This window comes from Paralichthys olivaceus, chromosome 9 (assembly GCF_024713975.1).
Source record: "Paralichthys olivaceus isolate ysfri-2021 chromosome 9, ASM2471397v2, whole genome shotgun sequence".
NCBI lineage: Eukaryota > Metazoa > Chordata > Actinopteri > Pleuronectiformes > Paralichthyidae > Paralichthys > Paralichthys olivaceus.
In genome coordinates, this window is record NC_091101.1 from 14,465,641 (window position 1) to 14,482,905 (window position 17,265).

At 38.9% G+C, this 17,265-nt stretch overlaps 1 long non-coding RNA gene across 1 annotated transcript; it reads right to left on the minus strand.

The window, feature by feature from the left end:
- Positions 1 to 10,451: 10,451 nt before the first annotated feature.
- LOC138411501 (uncharacterized) lies at positions 10,452 to 14,827 on the minus strand. Its single transcript, XR_011244131.1, has 2 exons — positions 11,925 to 14,827; positions 10,452 to 11,840 (listed from the first exon to the last, which is right to left on the minus strand). It is a non-coding gene; the product is annotated as an uncharacterized lncRNA (long non-coding RNA).
- Between the last annotated feature and the right edge of the window lie 2,438 nt (positions 14,828 to 17,265).

The following is a 17,265-nucleotide window of genomic DNA, read 5'->3' on the forward strand; positions in this document are numbered from 1 at the left end:
AAACAGAAACAGAAACAAACAGTGATTAGCTAATTGAGATCTTAGGCAACAAAATTCATCCCTCACCCGCACCTACACATAGGGACACACACACAAGTGGCAAGTCTAGGGGGATTGACAGATAAATGTGCGCACACACACACATGCACAGACAAACACATTACTCCCCTTCACACTTTTACCTGCTCAAAGGAGGTCACCTCCGGCTCTGTCGAGCTTTGAAGGTGGGTCAGAGATCTGGATTTGATAACTGGAGGGAGTTTAGAGAGCAGACATTTGACAAGCATGACAATGCTCTGACAGCCCTCATTGGGCCATGATTAATGACTGACATCCCTGTCGCCTGTCTCAGACAGAATGCAAATGCAGCACTGTGAGAAAATTACCCTAATGTGCCCCGTAATTGGATGCAGGAAGTATCACGTATAAAGCAAGGGTGCAACAGGGCTTTATGCTCCTGAAACAAGGCTTTATTACAGAGGACACGGCAGAGATTATGAGAGCGATGCTCCAGCATTATTGGAAATGCCCTGAGCAAATCACTCTCATTTGTAGCAACACATTGACATTTAGCAGTAAGTCCAGGTAGTATATGCAAAGTTGATGTTTGGTGTTTTGAGTTGAAAAGTCACCCCTTAGCTGCTCCCTCACTTCATGCAATCATCATTTTCTCTCTCTGTTGGGTCAAATGTTACTGAGTCAGGGCAGCAGTTCTATACCGCACATTGCAGCACAGACAAAGGCCATGTCAATACATTTTGAAACTGTACTTGTACCACATGGCAGGAGTGCCCAATTTATCAGGCCAGATATTAAGTAGGGGCTCTTTGTCATCCTTTCAAATAGCTGGCATCAGATTTAAAGAAATATGCATAACGGATATCTTCAATCAATCAATCAATCAATCAAATTGTATTTGTATAGCCCATATTCACAAATCACAAATTGTCTCATAGGGCTTTAACAAGCTGTGACATCCTCTGCCCTTAACCCTCAACAAGAGTAAGGAAAAATGAACGAAAACCTGTTTAACAGGGAAAAACGTAGAAACCTCAGAGAGAGCCACATGTGAGGGATCCCTCTCCCGGGATGGACAGAAGTGCAGTAGATGCCACGTGTAATGGAGAATGTCAGAGAAATAGTAGAGTAATTACAGCATTGGTTAGAGTAAATAGTTTGTAGCGTGATGGAAGGTAAATGAATTGAGACATTATATTGCACTGACATTCGTCATTGAGTGTTTTTGACTGGAACTGCAAGTTGACTTTATCTTCTCAAGGGCATTGAGGTCCGATGCAAAGGCTTTGTTGGAAAAAAAACCTATATCATAAATGTAGAAGAAAATTAAATCTTTAATTGAATGCTGATGCCTCCATTAGCTTCTACCAATTTACACATTTATTCTGATCTTCACTATGTATTTACATTCAAAACAGTAATGGCTAGAATTCAGGATTGTAAACATTTATGAGGAATCAATATTCATGTTTCCATTGACTTTATTGATGTAGTTTGAAATCTGAAGATGCATGAATTTGGAGTCTTTCCACAGACTGGTGTGTAGCAAATATCGTCTATGTTGTCAGAGGGTGGAGCCATGATAGACATGGCTGTAAAAACTAGAGTAGAGGAAGATGTTTTTCTGCCAACCATACAAAAAAAAGAAAAAGGATTGATACCTGTCGTCTTGGCCATCTGTTATTTTAATTGGGCAAGTTATAATTATTTGCTACAAACAGCTTCTTATTCCTCTTTATCTTCTTTTTCTTTTCTCTGATCAGTCATGTTGAATTCTCTCAAAACTATTCAGAAAATTTAACAATTATGTCTGTTTTTACACCTTTGAGGAAGCTTATTAAATGTGGTCATTTTAATTTACATTTTCCAAAGCGATAATTGGAATTGGGTTAGAAATACATTGATGGAGTCAAGTATTATTTGTCAGGCATCTGATACAATTTTTAACCATTCTAGTATTGAAATGCTGTCAGACAACAGCACAAATAAAGGAAAAGACCAGACAAGATCAGTGTGATCTCCAGTTGTGGTGTTTTGGTATTATATATTTCTTCTCGTCTCATTAGCAATTATAGAGCAAAGTGTAAACTATGAAAGCAACTTGGGGAGAGGGCTGTCACAAAGTGACCCAGTCATGCTGTTGGGTGTTGGGGGGGACATTTCTATGACACCCCCTCACTGGTTGGAATAAGTGTTAACAAGCAGGGCTGCTTTAGAAGACTATACAGCAATTACAAAGAGAAACAGTTGTGAAAAACTAAGTGAAAGAAGGAGATGTACAGTAATGAGAACATTTGATATTCTGTATGTGTTATTGCTAAAAGCAGACAAGCCTGAATATCTCTTGTGAAGTTTCTCATTATCATGATTATATAATAGATATAATCAAGCGACAATGTCCAATTAGGGGTGCACCAGCATGCCTCTAGCTAAAAGAAAACGAAAGGGATAAACGAACAATTGACACTGTAAATTTGTTTGTGCGAAACACTGGGGTTGTTCCCTAATCAGAGAGTTATTGATGAATCCGGGGGCTTAAAGAAAAAAAATTACTTTGACGTATATCTGTGATATGATGGAGGCTGTGGGATGTGAACAAACAGTCCTTTCCAGGTGGTTTGAGTGATTGCCTAATCCCCTGTAGCTAGATGATTGCAGAGCAAGGTCAGTTTGAAGGCCCAGACTGATTGAGTGCTGTCTGTGGTCGGGGGCTCGCTCGAGTCTCTGATGCCATTAGATGGACAGCAGCTGAAGATTCACTCTGGAGTTTTTCAGCACTTGAACCAAACCTGTCTAGCTTGAGTGACATTGGTGTGTCAGTAATCATCGGGGTATAGTGACAGAAACAATATAAACAGCTACCATCAGGGTCTTTCTCCATTTATATTGGGATGGAAAAGTTTTTTGAAATCGTGATAAAATAAGAGCACTGATTTGGTTGTAGTTCAATTCTGTGTATTTTAAACCCATTTATTGTTGACTTCTTGATTTTTATACATTTTCTGTCACCCTGTCTCAAGTGCTGAGTTGAAAAGTAGTTGATAACCACATTATCGCCCTCATTTGCCTTCTCCCAGTTCTGCCTGATTTCAATTTGCATGGCATCAGGTATTGAATGTTTTCCACTAAACAAATCCTGTTGTCAAGCTGCATCTTGTCTCCTCAAACTGTCATTTCGTTGCTAAACTGGGTTTGTGATTTAAAATTCAACATTTCCCGGGGCTGCAATTGGATCACCCCCTACCGCTATGTACATTCAAATACCGAGGGAAAGCGCTGTTCTGTATATCAAACTCCACTAGTCTGCAGCAGAAATCCTTTGTGCGGACATCTCTGTGACAGCTCCTTGGCAACTTGTACGCTTGTGTGCCACAAGCTCCCTAAGCTGACTGTTTGGATCAAGTGGGAAGAGGCAGCAATCCCAAAGAGAACAAAATAGCAGATCCCAGCAGCTTTCACAGCCAATGCTATGAGATTTACTAGACTGGAGAGGAAGGTGTAGAAGCGTGTGTGTGTGTGTGTGTGTGTGTACCTGTGTGTACGTGTGTGTACGTGTGAGGGAGAGAGATAGGGAGGGGCATGGACGCACTTTGAAATCTTTTGAAATGTCAAGCTTAAGTGTCTTGTCAGCATGCACATTTGTTAGATAATAAACCTGAGACATTTTTATTTCTCATAAAAGGCTTAGGAAATGGATGAAAGCCCTTTGCCATGTGCACTTTGAAGTTTGAAATTGTTGCAAATTACAAACACACAAGGTAAATAAGTGCATATATTTAACATATTTGCTTCAATTCATTTATGTCTGCAAATATTTGGTTTAAATTTTGCATTTTTATGTATCATAAATCATTAAAAATCACTATTTTGATAATTTCTCAAATTTGTTTAATAAAAAGCCCTTGATTCAGAAGTTTCCCTTTTGACACTAATATACTTGTGAAATCAAAGATGATTTGAGAAGCTTTGTCTACAGACAAACACACACACACACCTCTCCTTTTTAATCCCCTACACCACACTTGGGTATACGAGCTGTCCACTGATTCTCGGGCAACTGAGCTGTACAGACATGGGCAGAATTGGTTCCAGACCGCTGGACACTCCACATCATTTAATGTATTCCAGTCTATTACCACTTTTGTTCTGACACCTCATTCTTTTCCACCAATATATGAGGGGGGTCATTCAATAACTGACACCTCTCTTCCATAACATAGTCACATCTCTGTTGCTGTTTGAGCATGTGTCACAGCTGAGAAGCCTGAATTTCCAGAGACAGATCTGCTGACAGAGACATCCCATCACTCCACAGATTGAGGCTCACACAGGAAATGTTACACTGTAAAGGTGCAGACGACTTGTCACTTTCATCTGAGATAATTGATCAGAGCAGACAACAGCTGATGTGTGCAAGTCAATTGCAGGGGGCAAAGGATGCTGCTTATTCAGATTAAAGATCTGAAACATCCCACCAGTCACTTCCATTAGGTTAGCTTCATCATCAACTGGAAAACAACCTGGAAGGAGGTTTCCTCTTTGGAGAGATGCTTTCATTTTGATCAACTATAACCACACATAACAGGCTGCTATACCTTAAATCTTCTTCTAACTGGTTAACAATTACATGTTTCCATTACAACATAAAATCCCTCACCACACACTCTACAGACCGCCCATATGAGGCACTGGAAGTGAGGCATCTATAGCTGTCATGGTGAAGGTGCTCTGGGAGAACCATTCCAGCTAAAAAAAACAAGCACACACTGGGACTTCTCAAATGCCACTTAGCATTCAAGGGGTTTGTGATTCATTAGTAGCCCAGCAGACTGGTTAGATGGAAGCATCTGTTTTCTGGTTTCAGTCCTTATGCCATCAATGTCACAAATAATCACATACAACAGGTGATTTTATGGCTACGGGTACTTTAACAGCCAACCTGCTCCATTAACTGGCATATTGGGCTCCATGTCTTCATGTAACCTTTTTTGATATTGCTACCTCTGCCAAGCAGGTTATGTTTTCGGCCCCTGTTTGTTTGATTATTTGTTGGTCTGTTTTTTTTAGCAGGATTATGCAAAAAAATGGACGGATTTCCACAAAACTTGGTGAAAGGATAAGATACAGGCTAAAAATAATTTAAGATTGGGTGTTTTTTTTAATTTTCAGAAATAGAGAATAATGTATGAGGAAGATCAAGCATGATTAAGGGACTGAGTTTGTGCATTTTGATTGAATTTTCAGTGACTGTTGGACCTTATTGGGGGTATGTGCTCGACTGAGTGCAATTCTAGTTGAACATAAAATACCCCTTTTATATTTGTATTATTTGTATTAGTATTTAAATGCAAATTGTCCATAGTTGTCCAGAATCCCACGAAAGCATATCAATTATTCACTCACTGGGGGATACACATTGGTCTCATTCTGAAAATAGTCACCATACTATTTATTAAATACAGTCACTGTACTAACAGGTACTAAAAACTACAATGACTCATGTTTGTTTGATCTTTCCATAGTATTTTGTTAACAAGATTTAAAATATGTTTTTCTGCATCATCCTTTAAATGCATAATCTATATAAGTAGCATTTAAAAACCATGTCTTATTGCGTGCAAGTTAAATGATAGTATATTTAAGCACACTAAGTGTGCATGAACCAGGGTTGGACATTATCATTAACACCCCTATAATTGAATACTTGTCAGTGCAGTGACTGTAGAAATATTAGCTCTGTCAAGTGCACAATGTTCAACTTACCTCACAATGCCTCACTACACAATATGCCCTCAGCAGCCTAACATAGTGTTATTCACCCTCTTGGTTGTGTTGATTGATGGTGTAATGTTTAATTTGCATTGCACAACCTTGAGGAAACAATGTTCAATACCCACACCTTAGCTAGTCTTATTCATAAAATATTTATTAACCCAGGGTGATGAGTTGGCTGATCATTCCCATCGATACGCTGCATTTCACTCTCCATCCCAAACACTCAGATTCAGTCGTACTGGGGCTATCTATATACGCGTGGACAGTTTGTTCACAAGTGAGAAATGAAGATGTCACAATGAAGATTTTTTTCCAACCCTTTTTAAAGTAGCCCTGACACAAGTTGAGTTGGAGGTTTCTGACCCATCTTCACACGTCCCCTCCCGCTGAGAAAAGACATCGTAATTACCAGAGGCTGTGAACTTGACACTTCTTTGAATGGGAGAAATGATGGAAGTGGAGATGGTGTGATTATGTCCACAGGAGACTTCAACATCCATCGTCAAAACCTACAAATTATTGTGAGAACACACAACGGGGAGCATCTGGCAAGGGAAGGACAGCTCTGCTTAAATGGGAGGCAGGAACCCATTTTGAAACAAGGTGGATGATCCATATTACTGTAGCTTTTAGCCAGCTTTTATCGCTCTGATGAATTAGATCAAAGAGAATGTTGTTGTAAACAGTAAAATTAGTTTAATTTAACAAAAATCTAAAGAAACTTTACTTACTTAAATGTTGTTTTGGAATATTTTGTTTGGTTAACTTCATTTGACCTTTGTCTTCGGTTATATAACTATGTTATCTTTTGCTTCCTCATTCATGTTGTTGAATCCGAGATCTGATGCAGTTATTCTTATGCAGTTTTAATTGTCTTTTCATCTTGATCACAGGCCAGATTTGTATGTGTTTATAGTCGCTAACTGCCATGTCAATCTGGAAGCAACTGTTTCATGGTAGTCCACAGCTTTACATCATTGACATTAATTGTAATATGTGATATCAGAATTAAACATCTGGCTGGTCCTCCCATCCAAGCTGTTTACAGTGTTTTTGATGTTTGCTTTATAGTATCTCATATCGTATATGTAATGCTTGATATACAGTGTGGACACACCTCACCAGCTGTGTGGACGCTTTTCTGTGAATCCATGCGATAATGTTTCCTGCTGTGATCATTAACAAAATAAAATGTAATCATGGTAACACATTATATTACAATTATGGCTGTAATTAAAATACGTTAAGTGTACTTTTTTTACTGTTTATGTCATATACAGTCCATAGTAAAGATAGATATTTATTTTTTTATTGGATTATGGAGTAATGTGCTATTTTCATATATACGAACAAAAGTTGTAGCCTTTTTTTTTTTTCAGGGGATTTAAGAAAATTCCTAATAATACAAACAAATCTGCACTTTTTTTCCTTGAGACACATTTTAAACTATCTGGCAAAATCAGATTTCTTAGTTTTAAATTGCTGTGGACACTATAGCAATTTCGGTTATTCAAGTTAAGACGCTGTAAGAGATCTCTCAGGCTTGTCGACCTTTATCTCAGCAAACATCAGAATCCCTATACAAAAAAGCAGAAAATGAGCTATTGATTTGCCGTTTTTCTCCCCCCCCCCCCCCCCCCCCACACACACTTTCTTATTCCCCTCCGGTATTGTCATTCCATAGTCTAAATGAAGGTCAGCATTGGTTTCCTTGTCACTGCCACAGAGATTCACAGTAGAAATATAGCAATCTGTGTTTTTTAAAGAAAAGGGTCTTGCAAGACGAGGAGAGGTTGCTTTTATCTTTGGGGATTAATTGGTTCAATAAAACTTTTCTCTTTAAAGCAGCAGCATGTGATGGATGTACACACAGGAGTATATGAAGCAGACATGCACACACATACAGAGTAAAGCAATTTGATGTATTTAGGCAAAATAATACAATTTAGAGTTGATTTAATCAAAGTAATGGGTTAGGGTTAGTCTTGGCCTTTTTCCCTATAGCAGTGAAAGAGGTATTGATTTTCTGATCAACTGCATCAAGATTTAAATCTGATTCATCTCAATAAGATCCATTTCAAACTATCAATTCATTATTAATCAATGAATCAATCAAATTGTATATGTTTTGCCCATATTCACAATTTGTCTCATAGAGCTTAACAAGGTGCGACATCCTCTGTGTGGCTTCCCACATTCTGATCTTTTTTATCCTACGTGAAGAAACTAAAGACTCCCTAATATACACTGAACTGTCCCAGCAAATAAGGATACGAGCTGAAAACTCTGTGTCTTCCCCCTCAGGATGAGCCTCTAGATTTCAATAATCTTTCATAAGCTATCATATCTATCTGAAGTAACTCCCCAGCAGACTGTGAGATCAAATGTTTGTTACCGGTCTGAGTCTTTGGCCCCGACGTGCCAGTAATCCTCTAAGCTTTCTTGCCATCTGAATTAAGTTGAGGTAAAAGAATACAATTTGACATTTTCTTTTACTAACTCATGCTCGCAGGGCAACCTAATCAGCGGCATCATGTTATATTTGACCCGAGATTGTTTAGCTGTCATCTGATAGGTGGTGGCACAGATTTCTGTCATGATGTTGGGTACATCAGCAGGATCAAGCGCTTTCTTAAATCTGCTGTGACATCAGTGTGTTTGACTTGGCATGTCTCATCTCAATACATCACCTCCCCAAGGTGAGCACGCTATCTCGCTAAATCCGACTCAGTGTACAGCGCAGAGGCCTTTTTTGCATATTCTTCACACTAGTTTATGGTTTACTGAGCAGGTCACTTCCCTTGCTTGCTTGAACAGCTGCTTCGGTGATGTCCCCCCTCTCTTTCCTAACAGGGGTTGGGAGACTACTCTTGTGCAGCTCCCTGTCAAGTTTTCCTTTGCTTGTGAGGCCTGCTGGTGACCCCATGCACAGCCTTTACTAAGGCCATATGAATAATTTATCCTTTGAATTTAACCCAAACCTGACATTTTGATGTTTGATGCCCAAAGGCTTTGGCTTTAACAATAAAGATTGTGCTTCTTTCCTCTGCACATTATCAGATAAAGTCTTGAGAGCACAGCCGGTGAACTCCATATCAAAACCGTGATGTATGTTCCACACACTGGATTCTGCTATTCTATTAACGATTACTGCTGTATCTCTGCCCGTACAATTGGATTTTGTATAGGTTGGGGGCATTTGAGTGGAAAATATTGTGTTGTGTCAATAGGAAGATATATTTATTAATCACCATTGGGGCACCCTTACAGGAGGAAATAGCAACAGGATACATCCGAGTGGTATATTAACAAAAGGAAAGTCACATAGATATATAAAAAAGAACCAAAATAGAAACTCAAAGCTCTAGAGCGGGTGGACCTCAAGTTTGATATCTATGACTTACCTGAATCAGTACCAAAAACAGTTGTTCATAAACAGCTTTTACTACAGACTCCTAGATTTATAGACACAAACTGCAGTGCCCTAAACTCGGATGTTGGATTATCCATGAAAAGCAGTCTGTTGCATAGACCTACGTCTCTTCTCAGATGAGTAGTCTGTGCAGGCCTCTCTCATACAGTGTCTCTCTTTTGTCAGGTTGGCAAGGTTTGTGGATATGCAGGTACATGTAGGTCTGCACCATCTCCACCTCTTCACCCTGAATGATGACAGGTGTCAGTAGCTGCTCGCTCTGTCGGAAATCTACCATCGGCCCCTTGATCTTACTGACATTTAGCTGCAGATGGTTCTCCGTACTCCACCAGACACCCACTATAACAAAATCATCAAAGAACTGCTGGAGGGTGTGTGATCCGGAACTGGACTGGAAGTCAAACGTTTAGTGAGGGAATCATGGAGGAAAGTGACCTATGTGTATTTAAGTGGGCAGTATTTGTTTCGTTGATGATCCATACAGATAACAGCTAATTTACAGAGCAATTACATTTTCACGGCAGTGTATTATATTGCATTGCGCATACAATGGGTCATACAGCTCTAATCTCTCCACATCGGGCATGAAAACAATTAGCCCACTAACATTTATTTATTATTTCACTAACAACGCATTTATTTATATGTGTCCATAAGATTGTAATCCTACTCTCAGGAATTTAACATCTCAGGAACTTGACATCTCATGAACATCACAAGGGATTTTTTTTTAAATTTGGTATAAATGTTTATACTAAGATTGAAGAATGAACTACAGTAATTAGATTTCTGTCGTCAAAGGTCAAGGCCGATGGGATTTTACAAAACACCTGTCTGTCTCTTAAATTTGATATTTTAGGAATGAGTCGAGGGAATTTCTTAAAATTTAATATAATATTTAATAATAACTGAATAAATCATTATTTAGTTATATATATATTTTCTTTTTATTTCTTCAAAGTTTACATATATGAGTCTGAACAGACATGTGAGACAGTAATCCTGGTCATAATTATGTACAAGTTCCAAGTTTCCATTAATCCTATGAAATAATATTAAAATTTAATTATTGATGAGCAAAGAAGTATAAAATGTTAAGTTCTTTTTCGCACCATTTGCTCAGCCTTTAACAAGTTATTTTGATACTACTGAATGTTGCTGGCTTTCAAAAAAAAATCCATCTTCATAGCAAATAGTTTTTTTAAATATACAGAACACATTGCTATAACCTTGGATACATATTTTATTATTCAGCAATTCAGCTTTTCAGTCTGTCTCATACAAAAACAAAAAAAACTGTGGCTGAATGCCATTTCTTAAACTAGCAGGAATTTGGCTCATATAACAAAGGGGTTGTGTTTGCTCAATGACATCCCACTTGGAAACATCTGATAAAACTCACCCTTACTTTACTTTGAGGGATTTTTTCTAAAATGTTGTACTCTGGTATTTTCTTAGATCTCACTTCTTTTTTTTTTACCCCCAAGGACATCTCCTCCTGCTGCCAAGACCTGTCAGGCAGGAGCATCTCATAGTGGAGAGGTGAGAGGACACCAATTAGAAAGCCATCCTCGGCCAAGAGAGCCAGCGGCACAGCTTGCCACAGGAAGTGGGATGTCTGACTTCCTGCATGGGGTCACAGCTGTTTGCGGGGAGGTTACCGCTACCAGCCAATATGCGGTACCGTTTAGCGTCTGATGAGGCAGGCCTCATTTGAATAGCAAAGAACCATCTCAATGTCACCAATAAATTTACATGATATCTTTGCTGGTACAGCTGGGATCAGAGCAGGGACTTTGCTGGAATTAGGAGTGTGACAATGTCAAAGGAGCAAGGCCAACTCGTTCCAAACTGGCTAGTTTTGAAGTAAAGCTTTGCACTTCCTTTAGATAGAGTTAGGTCCAATTTGTACTGACAACACTTGCTCTAATCACCAAATTGTAGACATAAAGACATCATATAGTCATCATCATATAGCAGAGCTAAAAACTGTACTATATATTTGTTTTTGCCATAAATGCTCTGGCTTTACAGAGCTTCCCTAAGGCTTTCTGTATAACTTGTTTCTGTATATCAGTAGAGAGACAAGAGTTACAGCAAAGAGAGCATGGTTTGCAACAAATCAAGAACATTGGTTTTACATTGTATACATCCTTATACACTCAAACTAAGTGTCTAAAATAATGGATGTTTGATTTTGGAAAAAATCTCTTCCAACAAAAGACACATGATCAATAGCAAAATACTTACAGCACCTTTTCCAGCACATGATAGATTCAAATGTCTTTACCTGAGGTGGTGAACCACTGGAAGCATGGCAGGGACGGGAGTGTGTGATTGGCTCCTGCTATGAGCAGCTGTCTAGAATGCCCAACCCAATTACATCGTCTGATCCCCAGTCAATGGGCTGATGCAGTCAGTACCATTAATCTCCCTGGCTGAGTACTATGCCATGTGTTAACCGCCAGGATTCCCCACCCCCAAATGCAACCCCAATCCCCTACACATTTAACCGTCAAACCTCACCAAGGTTGAAAGTCATGCCAATCACTTTGACTCTTTTGACTCCACGGTCCCCTTGGGCTCATTGTGATCGTGGACAAACCCCTGATGACTGAAAAAATACATTCAGTGAGGAGGAAACAAATTCAACACTCACAGCCTCAGAGTTCTGGACGGACGTTCAAACAGGAGTTACAGTGTGTTTTCAGATCTGTGGTGCAGGTGAGTTGTGCGGGAGAAGGCATGGAAGAGGAGGAGGAAGAGGAGGTCAAAAACATTTTTCAGATCTGGGATGTTAACGACAAAATATCCTGGAGCTGTGTCAGGGACCAATTCCAACAAATCATTTTCAAAAGGGACAGTAGTAAACTGTAGAGGGTCCTTTTTTTTCTGAACTGCCAATTTCAGAGAAACGAAAGGCACCTTCAGCTAATCATCTACAAATGGTTTTCTGAACAAAAAGAAGAAGAAAGAACAAAAGAAACAAAAGCATTTTCCTCTTTACTTTGACTGACTACAAATTTCTCTACTTATTTCAAAGACAAAGAAAACCTTTGATTCAAACCTTTGCTTCCCTGCCTCAGCAATAACCAATAAAAAAGCAACACATATGATTGTTTAGACCTCTTATTGGCTTGTGTAACAGTGATTAATGCTCATAACTGGGGGAACAGAAAGCCAGGCGAATGTTAAATTAGTGGAAGTGGCTTAATCAGGGTCTGAATTACATGGACCCTCAGTTCCAGTTTAGTGAGCCCTTCTTGTTCACAAAGATTAAGGGAGGAGTCAGGCAGTCCCCCATTGTTCCTCTGAGAAAAGAAACTCATTTGCTTTGAATGATAAATGTCTTTTGAGCATAAATCATGCCTCCTAATCCCTTTACCAACGCCACGTAATGCAAATTGTCTCTCATTTACAGATCACACAAAAGAGACGATGGGGGAAGTTTGCACACAGAGCTTTGTCCGTCCTGATGATTAAAATCGTAAGTGATCTTAATCACATGTGCTCATGTTGCATCTCTCTTTTGATGTCAATGTAATAGTCTACACTGCAGTTAGGACACCAAGGACACGTTATAATGTCTTGCACAAAATGAAAATACAACATGAAAAGAGCACTATGTATGTATCGTGGGGGTGACTCTTTTTTTAATAGGCCAGCTACCAACAACTTTTATCTTGGGTCCAACTTGGGTCTTGTTACACACCTCTCCAAACACCATATGACTCATTTACCCCGGGGAAGCAGGTTGACATTTAGCTGTGTGTGTGTCGCTGTGTGCATGTGCTCCACTTCAATTCCCATGACAATGGTGACTTTACAAAACATGCGAGCAGCAGAATATCTAAAGTCAAAAGGCATGAGAGGAGTGAAATTAAAAATTGTTCCTCATGAGATGCTCCTTCATTAGGAAAACGCTCCCAGATTTAAGTTTTTAGAGCGTGCCTGTTTTTATAATCTCTGATGTTCTTACTTTGAAAAGCACCACTTCAGACAACAGTGGCGTGCAGCAAAATCGCATGTAAACATTTCCTCTTTCAAATCAAAGTTCAGAATATGTCCCATAACATAACATATGATATGCGCAATTTAGTTGTGTATTCTGTGTAGGAAGTTGCTCTCTGAAAGATGGTGTGACCTTACCTTTAATACTAAAATAAACACTTCAGGGCATGCTCAGCAGGTTTTATTGACAGCTCTTCGCTGTGCGATGTCCTCTCTGCAATAGTGGCTCTGAGAATAACACACAAACAAATAAAGCTTTGGTGATGTGCGTTTTGTGTTATGGCAAAAATCCCTTTGTGTATCTGTGGCCTCATGTGTGTCTGTGTGCTGTAAAAGTATATGAAAGGAGTATATCTGCGTGCGTGTGTGTTTGTCTGTGTAGCTACAAGTAAAGGGGAACGTCCATGTAATACATTAAGATCACTGTATGTCTGTGTTTTGTTTGTGTCTGCCTATGTGTGCTTTAGTTGGTCCTGGAGGATCACATTGTTTTCAGAGGGCCCTGTGTGTGGCAGCAACATCTGCTTTGAGCGGGTGATCCATCTCCTCTTAGCTGCCATATAACAAGTCATGAGGGATTTTATTCAATGAATGCTCAACACAGAGGGCTCCATCATAAAATTTACAATCTCACAAGGGCATTGTAGAGGTTGTGCTTTTTACTTCCTGCAGCATAGTGTTAATTTATTGGGTTTCTTTGCTGTAATTACTCTAAATAACAAACTATATTTTACATCTTGATCAGAACGCTTTTCTCTTTTTAAAATTCCACAGTAAACAGTAGCTGCATGTTATGCTGCTAATAAGAGAGTCTCTGCACTGTTTGGTAATAACAAAATATTCCCTGCTGCTTATTATCATTAGCGTCATCTACGGTTGATGTACATGTCAGCATGTTTGCACATAGCACAGTAACATTGTCAGCAGTGCACTGGCAGCATTGCAGAAGTTAAAAGTAAGCTTTCATCCCTTCTTTGGATAGAAGACTGTTTTTAAATGCCCCTGGCTTTCTTCCAAGCTCCTAGCCTCAAGCCTATGGGTCTAACAAGCATGATGCTTTGAGGATTGACTTGTGATTCAACCCAAATTTACAAGCTGATTACTATGCAGACACTGAGTCAAGTCGAGCACAAAAATGTGCTCCTTATTTTTACCAACAATCTTTTGGATGTCCAGAGAATTAAATGGTCTGCATGTGTACTTGTATGTTTGGGTGCCTGCATGAGCAAGTATTTAATGGGCACCAACTGAATCTTTGATGTAATTGATAAAAGAAGCTGTTCCCCTAATCCTAATGGCACAATTCCTTATGATCCTTTATGCAAAGACTTGCAGAGGATCAAAGAAACAGAGTTTTGCCCCAAGCGATAAAAGATGTATTAAAAATGAGTTTGAAGGATATATTAACAGGATAAAAAATCATGCAACTTATTCAATTGATAACTTCAGCATTGCATGTAGTGCATGTAGTTCACAGGCTATTTTCATCATTCACAAATAAAACTGCTCCTGTAACTACTAAACCAACTGTTCTTCGTTCTGGCTTGGAAAGCACACTTTTCTCTGTCTCTAATGAGCTGTTTTTCAAAGTAAAAGTCACTGTAGGCATGGGCTCATTACATCAATTGTCATGTGTTCTCAACTGGATGATACGTGTAGGATTCAGAGATATACTGTAAATTAGCATAATTTGGCTGCAGTCTCTGCGTGTGGTGATTTTTTAATCTGAGGGCTTTCATCACCCACGCTGCCAAAAAGTGATGTCACACATAAACCAGCTGAGATCAGTGGTGCATTTCTCACTTTTGTAACAAGTCTTCTCTCCAATTAGCAAACGGCATCAACACAGAGGCGTCAACAAAGAAGCAGTTCAAATTCACCTTCCCAAGTTAGTGCAGATGAAGTTTGTAGAATTACAGAATATTAGAAGAAAACAGTAATATTGCAAGTGTTTTTATTCAAAGAAACATGTACCTGCATGCCAAGAAAAGAGATTACTCTGTACATGTACTGCATCCATAATCATTAGAATTCGATTGGCTGTGTGATGGTAGAAAAAAATCACATCCAAAGCCAGAGTTGACGCTTTTGTCTTGGATAGAATGATACCAGAAGCTGAGGAATAGAGTGAGACAAGTCGAGGTGAAAATAATGTGCTGCTACCTCACAGGTGATCTATAGTTTGTCAGCACCAATCAGCAGGGAAAGGAAGAACAGTCCATTCATCTGCTCATGGCTTATTGAAGGGGGTGGGCTGCTTTTGAATGCCTCAAGCTCACAGCTCCTTCCAGAGGCACTATTGGATTTGGCCTATTTATCTTCCTCTTTATCAGTTGAAAATGCACATTTTGATTTATACATCCATATGATTCTTCTCACTATGAAGAATTCACCCAACATGCGGCACTGGGGCTAGAGAGCCTGAGCATGAGAAATAGTTGCAATGAATATGTTTCACTGACATCCAGTAAATATCAACAGGAGGTCTCTGCAAAACAGATGTAAATAGCATCACCTCAGTAGTTCTTCCAGACTTTAGCACATGTGATTAGGAAAGAGATGATTGTATGCTGAGGAAAAATATGGTATTTTAGGTGCTCTGAAATGGAAACATATGCATATTACTTAGATTTACATTTAGACAAGGTGCAATTTCAAGGTCGGCAGAGGATTACAGTATGGTGCCATAATTGTACCACTAGTAAATGAGTTTTACAATCACATACTAGTTGTAGGTGTAATGTTGATGCACTCCAGGATGTTTACATTGTATGAATCATAGTTTTACTCCCAAATCTGCATTTTTTTTTTCTCTCGCCTCAATGCATCAAGACACCTTTACTCATCTCACTGCACACTCAGTTAAATCAAGCAGTTTCACCACTGATACAATAAAGGGCACTTTAATGCATCTCAGGTTCTGCTGACTCACAATTTGTAGTTAATACTCTGTTGTATAATGAGAAGTTCAAGCCAAGCAATTTGGTCGGCGATGTGCTCTAACTGTGCCGAAAATCGCCATAAAGCAAACTAACCATGCTTTATTGGTCGCCATGCCAATTCTTGTGGAAACCAGGGAGCTTGTTTATAATTGGAACAACTGTATCTGTATATAACTGTATATATAGGTTTTGCCATTTTTTATTGAAGAACAGTCAGTTCTAGCTGCTGTGCATGTGCTTCCAGGGGAGCACACTCTTTTATGAGCCTGTGCCATTCAGGTTTTGGATAGTTCAAGGATATATAGCTGTTTTTAGGATTAAGTTCATTTTAAATCCTTGTACCAACTGTTGAAAAGTTTGAAAGAATGTTGCCACATTCTTCAAAACTGGAAAGCAGATTCATTGAAATGCACATAAATTTCAAATGTCAAGTTGTGTGACTGTAGTTCAATACAATTACTCCCACTTATAATGATTGTGAACCTTCTTAGTTCAAGATTTCTCGGGTATGAAGTGTGTCTTCAATTTTCTTAGCTGTAGAGAAAACCTTGATTTTGTCATTGGAAAGACGGGCAAAGACGGAAAGAAAGAAAGAGCCACATGAGCAGAATCAAAACATTCCTATAATCAAAGTGTGGTAAAGCAGTAATGATTACAAGACAGCAGGCAATGGTATAAATTGTCATGGGTATTGTTATACCCAGTGCGAAGTTGATAAATTAATTAGCCTATGATTAAACAGCTATCTTGTTAAACTTGATATCTGCACCTTACAGGCAATTGTTAGTTTGTAGGTCCAGGCATAATAACATAAATTTTGGATGCACTGTGCAAGGCTGACACTTACAGGGACAATTACATCCGACTGTTTTACAACAGGACACCAGAATAATACAAAATGAAAAAAAAAATAATTAGAGGCCAGCTACAAATTAAATGAGAGCCATTTTTCTGGTTGTAATTTTTAAATGATTGCATTTACTCCCAGGAATCTCTGTTTCTGTTGTAATATAAGTCCGGAATATTAATTGTCCAAAACAGCCAGGGTTTGTAGCATATTAACACTAAACACTTCCCCAGTGATAT